The sequence below is a fragment of the Oncorhynchus gorbuscha genome, linkage group LG18 (genome assembly GCF_021184085.1).
Source record: "Oncorhynchus gorbuscha isolate QuinsamMale2020 ecotype Even-year linkage group LG18, OgorEven_v1.0, whole genome shotgun sequence".
NCBI classification, from domain to species: domain Eukaryota; kingdom Metazoa; phylum Chordata; class Actinopteri; order Salmoniformes; family Salmonidae; genus Oncorhynchus; species Oncorhynchus gorbuscha.
The window spans coordinates 72,791,075-72,801,519 of NC_060190.1; positions in this window are offsets into that span (position 1 = coordinate 72,791,075).

Here is a 10,445-nt window from a genome sequence, read left to right on the forward strand (position 1 = left end):
TGTCGTCATCTGTTGTCGTCACGCTAGTGTCGTCATCTGTTGTCATCATGCTAGTGTCGTCATCTGTTGTCATCACGCTAGTGTCGTCAGGCTAGTGTCGTCATCTGTTGTCATCACGCTAGTGTCAACATCTGTCACGCTAGTGTCGTCATCTGTTGTCGTCACGCTAGTGTCGTCATCTGTTGTCGTCAGGCTAGTGTCGTCATCTGTTGTCGTCACGCTAGTGTCGTCATCTGTTGTCGTCAGGCTAGTGTCGTCATCTGTTGTCGTCACGCTAGTGTCGTCATCTGTTGTCGTCACGCTAGTGTCGTCATCTGTTGTCGTCACGCTAGTGTCGTCACGCTAGTGTCGTCATCTGTTGTCGTCACGCTGTTGTCGTCATCTGTTGTCGTCACGTTAGTGTCGTCATCTGTTGTCATCACGCTAGTGTCGTCACGCTAGTGTCGTCATCTGTTGTCGTCACGCTAGTGTCGTCATCTGTTGTCGTCACGCTAGTGTCGTCATCTGTTGTCGTCGCGCTAATGTCGTCATCTGTTGTCGTCACGCTAGTGTCATCACGCTAGTGTCGTCATCTGTTGTCGTCACGCTGTTGTCGTCACGCTAGTGTCGTCATCTGTTGTCGTCACGCTAGTGTCGTCATCTGTTGTCGTCGCGCTAGTGTGTCACGCTAGTGTCGTCACGCTAGTGTCGTCATCTGTTGTCGTCACGCTAGTGTCGTCACGCTAGTGTTGTCATCTGTTGTCGTCACGCAGTGTCGTCGCGCTAGTGTCGTCATCGTCGTGCTAGTGTCGTCATCTGTTGTCGTCACGCTAGTGTCGTCATCTGTTGTCGTCACGCTAGTGTCGTCATCTGTTGTCGTCACGCTAGTGTCGTCATCTGTTGTCGTCACGCTAGTGTCGTCATCTGTTGTCGTCACGCTAGTGTCGTCATCTGTTGTCATCGCGCTAGTGTCGTCATCTGTTGTCGTCGCGCTAGTGTCGTCATCTGTTGTCGTCACGCTAGTGTCGTCATCTGTTGTCGTCACGCTAGTGTCGTCATCTGTTGTCATCATGCTAGTGCATCTGTCACGTGTCGTCATCTGTTGTCATCACGCTAGTGTCGTCATCTGTTGTCATCACGCTAGTGTCGTCATCTGTTGTCATCACGCTAGTGTCGTCATCTGTTGTCATCACGCTAGTGTCAACATCTGTCACGCTAGTGTCGTCATCTGTTGTCATCACGCTAGTGTCGTCATCTGTTGTCATCACGCTAGTGTCGTCATCTGTTGTCATCACGCTAGTGTCAACATCTGTCACGCTAGTGTCGTCATCTGTTGTCGTCACGCTAGTGTCGTCATCTGTTGTCGTCACGCTAGTGTCGTCATCTGTTGTCGTCACGCTAGTGTCGTCATCTGTTGTCGTCAGGCTAGTGTCGTCATCTGTTGTCGTCACGCTAGTGTCGTCATCTGTTGTCGTCACGCTAGTGTCGTCATCTGTTGTCGTCACGCTAGTGTCGTCACGCTAGTGTCGTCATCTGTTGTCGTCACGCTAGTGTCGTCACGCTAGTGTTGTCATCTGTTGTCGTCACGCTAGTGTCGTCGCGCTAGTGTCGTCATCTGTTGTCGTCGCGCTAGTGTCGTCATCTGTTGTCGTCACGCTAGTGTCGTCACGCTAGTGTCGTCATCTGTTGTCGTCGCGCTAGTGTCGTCATCTGTTGTCGTCACGCTAGTGTCGTCATCTGTTGTCATCACGCTAGTGTCGTCATCTGTTGTCGTCACGCTAGTGTCGTCATCTGTTGTCGCCACGTCATCTGTTGTCGTCACGCTAGTGTCGTCATCTGTTGTCGTCGCGCTAGTGTCGTCATCTGTTGTCGTCACGCTAGTGTCGTCATCTGTTGTCGTCACGCTAGTGTCGTCATCTGTTGTCATCACGCTAGTGTCAACATCTGTCACGCTAGTGTCGTCATCTGTTGTCATCACGCTAGTGTCGTCATCTGTTGTCATCACGCTAGTGTCGTCATCTGTTGTCATCACGCTAGTGTCGTCATCTGTTGTCATCACGCTAGTGTCAACATCTGTCACGCTAGTGTCGTCATCTGTTGTCATCACGCTAGTGTCGTCATCTGTTGTCATCACGCTAGTGTCGTCATCTGTTGTCATCACGCTAGTGTCAACATCTGTCACGCTAGTGTCGTCATCTGTTGTCGTCACGCTAGTGTCGTCATCTGTTGTCGTCACGCTAGTGTCGTCATCTGTTGTCGTCACGCTAGTGTCGTCATCTGTTGTCGTCACGCTAGTGTCGTCATCTGTTGTCGTCACGCTAGTGTCGTCATCTGTTGTCGTCACGCTAGTGTCGTCATCTGTTGTCGTCACGCTAGTGTCGTCATCTGTTGTCGTCACGCTAGTGTCGTCATCTGTTGTCGTCACGCTAGTGTCGTCATCTGTTGTCGTCACGCTAATGTCATCACGCTAGTGTCGTCATCTGTTGTCGTCACGCTAGTGTCGTCACGCTAGTGTCGTCATCTGTTGTCGTCACGCTAGTGTCGTCATCTGTTGTCGTCGCGCTAGTGTCGTCATCTGTTGTCGTCACGCTAGTGTCGTCACGCTAGTGTCGTCATCTGTTGTCGTCACGCTAGTGTCGTCACGCTAGTGTTGTCATCTGTTGTCGTCACGCTAGTGTCACGCTAGTGTCGTCATCTGTTGTCATCACGCTAGTGTCGTCATCTGTTGTCGTCACGCTAGTGTCGTCACGCTAGTGTCGTCATCTGTTGTCGTCGCGCTAGTGTCGTCATCTGTTGTCGTCGCGCTAGTGTCGTCATCTGTTGTCGTCACGCTAGTGTCGTCATCTGTTGTCGTCACGCTAGTGTCGTCATCTGTTGTCATCACGCTAGTGTCGTCATCTGTTGTCGTCACGCTAGTGTCGTCATCTGTTGTCGTCACGCTAGTGTCGTCATCTGTTGTCGTCACGCTAGTGTCGTCATCTGTTGTCGTCACGCTAGTGTCGTCATCTGTTGTTGTCATCACGCTAGTGTCGTCATCTGTTGTCATCACGCTAGTGTCAGCATCTGTCTAGTGTCGTCATCTGTTGTCATCACGCTAGTGTCGTCATCTGTTGTCATCACGCTAGTGTCGTCATCTGTTGTCATCACGCTAGTGTCGTCATCTGTTGTCATCACGTAGTGTCAACATCGTCACGCTAGTGTCGTCATCTGTTGTCATCACGCTAGTGTCGTCATCTGTTGTCATCACGCTTAGTGTCGTCATCTGTTGTCATCACGCTAGTGTCAACATCTGTCACGCTAGTGTCTCATCTGTTGTCGTCACGCTAGTGTCGTCATCTGTTGTCATCACGCTAGTGTCGTCATCTGTTGTCGTCACGCTAGTGTCGTCATCTGTTGTCGTCACGCGTCGTCATCTGTTGTCGTCACGCTAGTGTCGTCATCTGTTGTCGTCACGCAGTGTCGTCACGCTAGTGTCGTCATCTGTTGTCGTCACGCTGTGTCGTCATCTGTTGTGTTGTCTGTTGTCATCACGCTAGTGTCGTCACGCTAGTGTCGTCATCTATTGTCGTCACGCTAGTCGCGCTAGTGTCGTCATCTGTTGTCTCACGCTAGTGTCGTCACGCTAGTGTCGTCATCTGTTGTCGTCACGCTAGTGTCGTCATCTGTTGTCGCTAGTGTCGTCACGCTAGTGTCGTCATCTGTTGTCGTCACGCTAGTGTCGTCATCTGTTGTCGTTGTCGCTAGTGTCGTCACGCTAGTGTCGTCATCTGTTGTCGTCACGCTAGTGTCGTCACGCTAGTGTCGTCATCTGTTGTCGTCACGCTAGTGTCGCTATCTGTTGTCGCACGCTAGTGTCGTCATCTGTTGTGTCGCCATCTGTTGTCGTCACGCTAGTGTCGTCATAGTGTTGTCTGTTGTCGTCACGCTAGTGTCGCGCATGTCGTCATCTGTTGTCGTCACGCTAGTGTCGTCATCTGTTGTTCACGCTAGTGTCGCCACGCTAGTGTCGTCATCTGTTGTCGTCGCGCTAGTGTCGTCATCTGTTGTCGTCACGCTAGTGTCGTCATCTGTTGTCGTCACGCTTAGTGTCGTCATCTGTTGTCGCCACGCTAGTGTCGTCATCTGTTGTCGTCACGCTAGTGTCGTCATCTGTTGTCGTCACGCTTAGTGTCACGCTAGTGTCGTCATCTGTTGTCGTCACGCTAGTGTCGTCATCTGTTGTCGTCACGTTAGTGTCGTCATCGTTGTAGTGTCGTCACGCTAGTGTCGTCATCTGTTGTCATCACGCTAGTGTCGTCATCTGTTGTTCACGCTAGTGTCGTCATCTGTTGTCATCACGCTAGTGTCGTCATCTGTTGTCATCACGCTAGTGTCGTCATCTGTTGTCGCCATCTGTAGTGTCGTCATCTGTTGTCATCACGCTAGTGTCGTCATCTGTTGTCACGCTAGTGTCAACATCTGTCACGCTAGTGTCGTCATCTGTTGTCGTCACGCTAGTGTCGTCATCGCGTCACGCTAGTGTCGTCATCTGTTGTCGTCATCTGTTGTCGTCGCTAGTCATCTGTTGTCGTCACGCTAGTGTCGTCATCTGTTGTGTCACGCTAGTGTCGTCATCTGTTGTCATCGTCACGCTAGTGTCGTCATCTGTTGTCATCACGCTAGTGTCGTCATCTGTTGTGTCTAGTGCGTCACGCTAGTAGTCACGCTAGATGTCATCTGTTGTCGTCACGCGTCACGCTAGTGTCGTCATCGCTATCACGCTAGTGTCGCTACAGAATCAGATGTTGTCGTCACGCTAGTGTCGTCATCTGTTGTCGTCACGCATCACGCTAGTGTCGTCATCTGTTGTCGTCACGCTAGTGTCTAGTGTTGTCATCTGTTGTCGTCACGCTCATCTGTTGTCGTCACGCTAGTGTCATCATCTGTTGTGTCACGCTAGTGTCGTCATCTGTTGTCGTCACGCTAGTGTCGTCATCTGTTGTCGTCACGCTAGTGTCGTCATCTGTTGTCGTCACGTCATCTGTTGTGTCACGCTAGTGTCGTCATCTGTTGTCGTCACGCTAGTGTCGTCATCTGTTGTGTCATCTGTTGTCGCCGCGCTAGTGTCGTCATCACGCTAGTTGTCATCTGTTGTCGTCACGCTAGTGTCGTCATCTGTTGTCGTCACGCTAGTGTCGTCATCTGTTGTCATCACGTTGTCAACATCTGTCACGCTAGTGTCGTCATCTGTTGTCATCACGCTAGTGTCGTCATCTGTTGTCATCACGCTAGTGTCGTCATCTGTTGTCATCACGCTAGTGTCGTCATCTGTTGTCACGCTAGTGTCAACATCTGTCACGCTAGTGTCGTCATCTGTTGTCATCACGCTAGTGTCGTCATCGCTAGTGTCGTCACGCTAGTGTCGTCATCTGTTGTCGTCACGCTAGTGTCGCATCTGTTGTCGTCACGCTAGTGTCGTCATCTGTTGTCATCACGCTAGTGTCGCTCATCTGTTGTCGTCACGCTAGTGTCGTCATCTGTTGTCGTCACGCTAGTGTCGTCATCACGCTAGTGTCGTCATCTGTTGTCGTCGTCACGCTAGTGTCGTCATCTGTTGTCGTCACGCTGTTGTCGTCATCTGTTGTCGTCACGCTAGTGTCGTCATCTGTTGTGTCACGCTAGTGTCGTCACGCTCGTCACGCTAGTGTCGTCATCTGTTGTGTCGCGCTTAATGTCGTCATCTGTTGTCATCACGCTAGTGTCATCACGCTAGTGTCGTCATCTGTTGTCGTCACGCTGTGTCGTGCTAGTGTCACGCTAGTGTCGCCATCTGTTGTCGCCACGCTAGTGTCGTCATCTGTTGTTGTCGCGCTAGTGTCGTCATCTGTAGTGTCGTCACGCTAGTGTGTCTGTTGTCTGTTAGTGTCGTCACGCTAGTGTCGTCATCTGTTGTCGTCACGCTAGTGTCGTCGCGCTAGTGTCGTCATCTGTTGTCGTGTGTAGTGTCAACATCTGTTGTCGTCACGTAGTGTCGTCACGCTAGTGTCGTCATCTGTTGTCGTCGCGCTAGTGTCGTCATCTGTTGTCGCCACGCTTAGTGTCGTCATCTGTTGTCGTGTGTGTGTGTCAACATCTGTCACGCTAGTGTCGTCATCTGTTGTCATCACGCTAGTGTCGTCATCTGTTGTCATCACGCTAGTGTCGTCATCTGTTGTCATCACGCTAGTGTCGTCATCTGTTGTCATCACGCTAGTGTCAACATCTGTCACGCTAGTGTCGTCATCTGTTGTCATCACGCTAGTGTCGTCATCTGTTGTCATCACGCTAGTGTCGTCATCTGTTGTCATCACGCTAGTGTCAACATCTGTCACGCTAGTGTCGTCATCTGTTGTCATCACGCTAATGTCGTCATCTGTTGTCGTCACGCTAGTGTCATCACGTTAGTGTCGAGAATTAGTGTCGTCACGCTAGTGTCGTCATCTGTTGTCGTCACGCTAGTGTCGTCATCTGTTGTCATCACGCTTAGTGTCGTCATCTGTGTGTCATCACGCTAGTGTCGTCATCTGTTGTCACGCTAGTGTCGTCATCTGTTGTCGTCACGTCACGCTAGTGTCGTCATCTGTTGTCATCACGCTAGTGTCGTCATCTGTTGTCATCACGCTAGTGTCGTCATCTGTTGTGTCACGCTAGTGTCGTTCACGCTTAGTGTCGGTCATCTGTTGTCGTCACGCTAGTGTCGTCATCTGTTGTCATCACGCTAGTGTCGTCATCTGTTGTCATCACGCTAGTGTCAACATCTGGTTAGTGTCGTCATCTGTTGTCATCACGCTAGTGTCGTCATCTGTTGTCATCACGCTAGTGTCGTCATCTGTTGGGTTAGTGTCGTGCTAGTCGTCACGCTTAGTGTCGTCATCTGTTGTTCACGCTAGTGTCGTCATCTGTTGTCATCACGCTAGTGTCAACATCTGTCACGCTAGTGTCGTCATCTGTTGTCATCACGCTAGTGTCGTCATCTGTTGTCGTCGTCACGCTATTGTCGTCACGCTAGTGTCAACATCTGTTATGACTTTGTACCCTTCCGAGGTGTGTGTGTGTGTGTGTGTGTGTGTGTGTGTGTGTGTGTGTGTGTGTGTGTGTGTGTGTGTGTGTGTGTGTGTGTGTGTGTGTGTGTGTGTGTGTGTGTGTGTGTGTGTGTGTGTGTGTGTGTGTGTGTGTGTGTGTGTGTGTGTAGTACCTGCCTTGTGTGAGCACCAGAAGTCTGCAGGAGAATAGTAAACCAAGTCAAATGTGGATAAGTGAGGACTATTCACCCGTTCTCACTTATAAAAAGTATGTTTAGGGATTAGAATCAGGGTTTGGGGTTAGGTTCAGGGTTAAGGATTCGGTTGAGGATTTGGGGTTAGGGGTTAGAATCAGGGTTTGGGTTAGGTTCAGGGTTAGGGATTAGGTTCAGGGTTTGGGGTTAGGGGTTAGAATCAGTGTTTGGGGTTAGGTTCAGGGTTAGGGATTAAGTTCAGGGTTTGGGGTTATGGTTAGGTTCAGGGTTTGGGGTTAGGGATTAGGTTCAGGGTTTGGGGTTAGGGGTTAGAGTCAGAGTTTGGGGTTAGGTTCAGGGTTAGGGATTAGGTTCAGGTTTGGGGTTAGGGGTTAGAATCAGGGTTAGGGATTAGGTTCAGGGTTTGGGGTTATGGTTAGGTTCAGGGTTAGGGGTTAGAATCAGGGTTTGGGGTTAGGGATTAGAATCAGGGTTTGGGGTTATGGTTAGGTTCAGGGTTAGGTGTTGGAATCAAGGTTTGGGGTTAGGGATTAGAATCAGGGTTTGGGGTTAGGGGTTAGAATCAGGGTTTGGGGTTAGGGGTTAGAATCAGGGTTTGGGGTTATGGTTAGGTTCAGGGTTTGGGGTTAGAATCAGGGTTTGGGGTTAGGGGTTAGAATCAGGATTTGGGGTTATGGTTAGTTTCAGGGTTTGGGGTTATGGTTAGGTTCAGGGTTTGGGGTTATAATCAGGGTTTGGGGTTATGGTTAGAATCAGGGTTAGGGGTTAGAATCAGGATTTGGGGTTAGGGGTTAGAATCAGGGTTTGGGGTTATGGTTAGGTTCAGGGTTAGGGGTTAGAATCAGGGTTTGGGGTTAGGGGTTAGAATCAGGGTTTGGGGTTATGGTTAGGTTCAGGGTTTGGGGTTAGAATCAGGGTTTGGGGTTATGGTTAGGTTCAGGGTTTGGGGTTATAATCAGGGTTTGGGGTTATGGTTAGAATCAGGGTTTGGGGTTAGAATCAGGGTTTGGGGTTAGAATTGGGGTTAGGGGTTAGAATCAGGGTTTGGGGTTAGGAGTTAGAATCAGGGTTTGGGGTTAGGGGTTAGAATCAGGGTTTGGGGTTAGGGGTTAGAATCAGGGTTTGGGGTTAGGGTTAGAATCAGGGTTATGGTTAGAATCAGGGTTAGGGGTTAGAATCAGGGTTTGGGGTTAAGGGTTAGAATCAGGGTTATGGTTAGAATCAGGGTTTGGGGTTAGAATCAGGGTTTGAGTTTATGGTTAGGTTCAGGGTTAGGGTTAAGGAAAATATGATTTTGAATGGGAATCAATTGTTGGTCAAAAGATTCTTCACAAGTATAGTAATGCTCCAGTGTGTGTGGGAAGGCTGAGCTGAGCCCTGTGTCTCAGCTGACTGGTAGAGAGCCCTGTGTCTCAGCTGACTGGTAGAGAGCCCTGTGTCTCAGCTGACTGGTAGAGAACCCTGTGTCTCAGCTGACTGGTAGAGAACCCTGTGTCTCAGCTGACTGGTAGAGAGCCCTGTGTCTCAGCTGACTGGTAGAGAGCCCTGTGTCTCAGCTGACTGGTAGAGAACCCTGTGTCTCAGCTGACTGGTAGAGAGCCCTGTGTCTCAGCTGACTGGTAGAGAACCCTGTGTCTCAGCTGACTGGTAGAGAACCCTGTGTCTCAGCTGACTGGTAGAGAACCCTGTGTCTCAGCTGACTGGTAGAGAAGCCCTGTGTCTCAGCTGACTGGTAGAGAACCCTGTGTCTCAGCTGACTGGTAGAGAGCCCTGTGTCTCAGCTGACTGGTAGAGAACCCTGTGTCTCAGCTGACTGGTAGAGAGCCCTGTGTCTCAGCTGACTGGTAGAGAGCCCTGTGTCTCAGCTGACTGGTAGAGAGCCCTGTGTCTCAGCTGACTGGTAGAGAACCCTGTGTCTCAGCTGACTGGTAGAGAACCCTGTGTCTCAGCTGACTGGTAGAGAACCCTGTGTCTCAGCTGACTGGTAGAGAGCCCTGTGTCTCAGCTGACTGGTAGAGAGCCCTGTGTCTCAGCTGACTGGTAGAGAGCCCTGTGTCTCAGCTGACTGGTAGAGAACCCTGTGTCTCAGCTGACTGGTAGAGAACCCTGTGTCTCAGCTGACTGGTAGAGAGCCCTGTGTCTCAGCTGACTGGTAGAGAACCCTGTGTCTCAGCTGACTGGTAGAGAACCCTGTGTCTCAGCTGACTGGTAGAGAGCCCTGTGTCTCAGCTGACTGGTAGAGAGCCCTGTGTCTCAGCTGACTGGTAGAGAGCCCTGTGTCTCAGCTGATGAGAACCCTGTGTCTCAGCTGACTGGTAGAGAGCCCTGTGTCTCAGCTGACTGGTAGAGAGCCCTGTGTCTCAGCTGACTGGTAGAGAACCCTGTGTCTCAGCTGACTGGTAGAGAACCCTGTGTCTCAGCTGACTGGTAGAGAGCCCTGTGTCTCAGCTGACTGGTAGAGAGCCCTGTGTCTCAGCTGACTGGTAGAGAGCCCTGTGTCTCAGCTGAGCCCTGTCTCAGCTGAGAGAGCCCTGTGTCTCAGCTGACTGGTAGAGAGCCCTGTGTCTCAGCTGACTGGTAGAGAGCCCTGTGTCTCAGCTGACTGGTAGAGAGCCCTGTGTCTCAGCTGACTGGTAGAGAACCCTGTGTCTCAGCTGACTGGTAGAGAACCCTGTGTCTCAGCTGACTGGTAGAGTACCCTGTGTCTCAGCTGACTGGTAGAAATGTGAACCCTGTGTCTCAGCTGACTGGTAGAAATGAGAACCCTGTGTCTCAGCTGACTGGTAGAAATGAGAACCCTGTGTCTCAGCTGTCTGGTAGAGAACCCTGTGCCTCAGCTGACTGGTAGAAATGAGAACCCTGTGTCTCAGCTGACTGGTAGAAATGAGAACCCTGTGTCTCAGCTGTCTGGTAGAGAACCCTGTGTCTCAGCTGACTGGTAGAGAACCCTGTGTCTCAGCTGACTGGTAGAGAACCCTGTATCTCAGCTGACTGGTAGAAATGAGAACCTTGTGTCTCAGCTGACTGGTAGAAATGAGAACCCTGTGTCTCAGCTGACTGGTAGAAATGAGAACCCTGTGTCTCAGCTGACTGGTAGAAATGAGAACCCTGTGTCTCAGCTGACTGGTAGAAATGAGAACCCTGTGTCTCAGCTGACTGGTAGAAATGAGAACCCTGTGTCTCAGCTGACTGGTAGAAAAGAGAACCCTGT